The sequence below is a fragment of the Phasianus colchicus genome, chromosome Z (assembly GCF_987193195.1).
Source record: "Phasianus colchicus chromosome Z, bPhaCol1.hap1.1, whole genome shotgun sequence".
NCBI classification, from domain to species: Eukaryota; Metazoa; Chordata; class Aves; order Galliformes; family Phasianidae; genus Phasianus; species Phasianus colchicus.
The window spans coordinates 13,403,820-13,408,046 of NC_143476.1; the positions used below are offsets into that span (position 1 = coordinate 13,403,820).

The 4,227-nt window shown below is 53.0% G+C and overlaps 1 long non-coding RNA gene across 1 annotated transcript; it reads right to left on the reverse strand.

Moving 5' to 3' along the window:
- Positions 1 to 1,371: 1,371 nt before the first annotated feature.
- Positions 1,372 to 2,855, reverse strand: LOC149912596 (uncharacterized). The gene is made up of 3 exons (XR_016461450.1): positions 2,539 to 2,855; positions 2,118 to 2,195; positions 1,372 to 1,466 (listed from the first exon to the last, which is right to left on the reverse strand). It is a non-coding gene; the product is annotated as an uncharacterized LOC149912596 (long non-coding RNA).
- Positions 2,856 to 4,227: the final 1,372 nt, after the last annotated feature.

Below are 4,227 nucleotides of genomic sequence, written 5' to 3' on the forward strand. Positions count from 1 at the left end.
TCCCTTTCATCTTCTTTAGATGCCCAGCAGAGGAAGATCTCAGGAATGGGCAGCTCCTTACCATCACGACCGGAGTGGAGAAGATGCTCTCCCAGGTCACCGCCAAACACCCTTTCCTTCTCCACCTCCCGCTCGGTCGGTTTCTTTGGGCGGGCCTTCACCAAGGAACGAAGGAAGGTGAGGATCTTGCTGCGTTTCTTGGGCACTGCACAACAAAAGGAAGAAACCAGGTCATTTCAGGTCTGGCTCCGTTGGACGAGGCCGAGCACAGCACATTCTACAGAGCACGTCAGAACGGGAAGAACATTACCAACCAGTACATACAAAAAGGGATTTTCCCCATCTCTGGAGGAGCCCAAGGCCAGGTTGGATGGGGCCCTGGGCAGCCTGGTCTAATCTGACATTAAATGTGGGGGCTGGGAGACCATCCTGAGGCAGGAGGGTTGGAGCATGATGATCCCTGAGGTCCCTTCCATCCCAAGCCATTCTATGAAGATTCTATAGTTTTGCCAAGTCCAATCATAAACACAGGAGGATTGGGCCAAATCTCTGCCCCATGGTGTGCATGAAGAATCATCAACCCAGAGGACAATGTGGCATCGATAAAGGAGGTACTAAACATGGAACGCACCCCAAAAAAGACTTCATTTTGCTTCCCCACACCATCAAATGTAACATCCGTACCTGGCTTTGGCACAGAATTGATGAGTGCCTCAGGAATGTTCTTATTAATGAGTTCCACACACTCCCCTGGGAAAAATCCAACCTGTAACAAGAAGAAAAGAGAGGCCAACTATTGCATGCAGCACTTCTCAGATCTGAACTGTTAAACCAAAAGCCACGTAACATTTCCCTCGGAACGTGCTTGCCTGACGTTCCATAAGACTATCCAGCAGAAAATGGCCATAGTTCACAGCATAAAGGTAACAATTTTTCAACATTTGCAGCCAAAGACAAGGTCCTCTGACACCGACACAGGGAAACTGTTTATGTCCATTAGGCATCCTGAGCAGGCAGAGCAGCTCTAAGCTGAGATTCCTGCCTTTACTGCAGTTGCACTCTCCAGTCTGAATCTTGTGCCTACCTGGAAGCCGAGCTTGCCTCTCCACCAGGGGGTCAGCTCCTTTGGTGGTATGTCGATGACACACACGATGTCTCCCACCTGCAAGAGATTGCAGTGTCAGTCCCAGCTTCAGCACGGCTGGGAGGAAAGCACAGCTCAAATGACTGCATTCTTCTGCACTGCCCAACATCGCCGAGCTTGAGAGCACTTGCACCAGTGCAGCTCTGAAGACATTTGCCACTGTAAAATTGAACAACAAGGAACGCCTTGAACTGCTTACCTCAAAGGAGAGTTCATCCGCTGCCTGGGCAACGTATCTCTTAATAGCATGGGCAGCAGCAATAGCTGGAACATTCACAGGTGCCACCTCATGGTCCAGCAGGGGCTTCCCCTTGTTCTCAGCCTGAAACAGAGAGCACAGGCCACAGTGAGGAGCTGGGAACCAACAAGGAGGACTTCAAGGTGAGGAGCACATCTGCAGAGAAAGCTGCAGGAAATGCACTCGGTCCTTATCATGGGCACTTCAGAAGGAACTGCAAGTCTAATAACGGCTGTTTCTCTCCCTGGTGTGCAGCAGGCACACGCCAGGCAATGCAAAGATGCATCTCTCCCCACCCAGACTAATCAGCAATGGCACTGACGCAGACAGGTGGCCTTGTCCATTTTGCCCCCTCCTTTCCTGCGCTCTTTGTGCAGGAAGGCTGACTGTTTCAGATGCTAGGAGACCGTGAAGAGGGAAACCAAAGCTACGGCTGCAGTTACAAGGTGCAAACAGTGCCATTGCAAGCACCAAGCAGCTCTCTTGAGCAGTCCAACCAACAGCAAGGCCAAACAGAGCAGAGAATGATTGTTGTTTCTGCAGCCATTTCAAGGGAAAAGTCAGTAGAGGACAAACACAACACCCGAGATGGCTCTGGTACTTTTATAAACTTGCCACACTTGCACTGCTGTCTTGCCACAGAGGAGCTCTCTTGGAAAGCAGGAGAGCACATCTGCGGCTCACTCTGCTGGCTGCAGTCAGGGAACAAAGACCAATCAGAGCTTCATACTCTACCTCTGTCCATGCCAGGTCAGGCCCACAGCTGATCTCGCTGCACGCCACAGCCATCAGCGTAGGTGTGACAAGCTGGAACTGAAAAGAAACACACTTTTATTTTCTCTGTTCACATCTCTGCTGTGCTCCCTACAGCTGTCGGGCACACTCACACAGCCCAAGCACGCCTGCTGGTGTCCCTGGTGATGCTGTGCAGCTCTGCACAAGCTGGGGCTGGGACTCTTTGCCTAAGGGATTGCTTTCCTGGAGACCAGCTGGTCACAGCACCACAGACAGCATCCTTCTGAGGGCTGAGCTGCAGAGCACGTGGAGAAAACCCACACGTGACCAGCGTCCCATCAAAGCTGGATGAGGCTGTGTTACTAAACACGGGGCGTCACGGGCTGCTAAAGCATGTGGGGGGACAAAGCATGGCAGGTACCTGGCAAGAGATCAGAACGAGGGAGAGAAATCTCACGAATCCGCAGCCGTTCCTTGTCTCTTTGCTCTGATCTTCCACGAGCAAAAGCTGCAGCAGGGAAGCAGGCAGAGGGTGGAGAGAGGAGAGAGAAAGAGCAGGTCAGTTTGCTTCCACGGTTTAGCAAAGACTACGAGGGAAAAACCAAAATCTGCCCTCCCTCAACTTAAAAACTTAAGTTTTCAACTTAAAACCATTTCCCCTTGTCCTGCAGTTATCTACCCTTTCAAAGAGTTGATTCCCCTCCTCTTTTTAGGCTCCCTTTAGGTACTGAAGGCTGCCATGAGGTCACCCCACAGCCTTCATTTCTCCAGGCTGAACAAGCCCAGCTCCCTCAGCCTGTCTTTGTAGGGGAGGTGCTCCTGTCCCCTGATCATCTCTGTGGCTCGCCTCTGGACCCTCTCCAACAGCTCCCTGTCTTTCTGGACACTGTACTGCAGATGGGGCCTCACAAGAGCAGAGCAGGGGGGGACGATCACCTCCCTGTCCCTCATGGCCACCCCTCTGCTGATGGAGATAATGTGATCCTATGAGCTCCGCCAGCCAGCAGTTCTCAGCACTCACTGTCCCCCCGTCTCTCCCACACTGTCTCAGCTTACCTACAAGGTGCTGCACAGGACGGTGTGAAGACAAAGGGACGCAGTCGGTGCACAAGTGCAACAAGCGAGCTGCTCAGTCAGAGCTCCAGCGCTCCAATGAAGGGACGCAGCACGCACTGCTCCTCCCCTCATTCTAGCCCTTATGACATCACTGAGGGCCACCAGGCTGCTCCACCACGACGGACAGGGTGGGGAGGCAAGACCAGTCACAAGGGCAGAAGATTCCAACAGCCCAGCCCAACGTTCTGGAATCAGGGGCTGCTTGGAATTCTACCCCAGCCAAATCCTGGAGAAGCTGGCACGGGGTCGTCATGACCAAAGCGCAGGACCTGGCGCTTGCTCTTGTTGAGCCTCGCACAACTGGCCTCAGTGCATCCCTCTGGAGGGCCTTCCTGCCCTCAGCCAGATGGACGCTTCCTCCCAGCAGCGTACCTTGCAGTGCTGGGCCCATGTCAAATCCACACTAGAGTGGGTTTTGTTACATTCAAGGGCATGTTGCAGCACCCATCTATTTCACCTGGAAGGAAATAAAGCAGGAGATGGGAGAAACACAGAACTACTGCCAGACTGCTTTATCCCTTTCTCAGCCCAACTTCCCTTGCCTCATCCCCTACCCCAACTCCTAAATGATGCCCACAGGCTGATAGTTGGATCTCAAGTCCATAGGACTCCTTTCACAGGGCTCCATCAAAAAGGCTGTCACACTTGTTCCGTACACTCACACTGACCCAGCAGTGGTATCACAGTCACTTAACACACACACAACAACCAAACCCCGAGCATGCACATCCCTTCCTGCGTGACTGCAGCCCACAGCTCCCCTTCACACCTCCGTGGATCTCTGGTGTTTTACACTGATGCAGCCTCGCTGCAGCTCCGTGGCTGTCACACAAGGCCTGCAGGACCTCTTTCTCTGCAAACCCCGTCTGCAGGCATTGGTTCACGAGGTTCACCTCCTGCCCTCCTGAGCAAAAACAAGCACTAAGAACAAGAGCAAAGCACACTGGACTCGACCTGGCTGGATCCCCAACCCTCAGTCCTGTCAGACGGACCC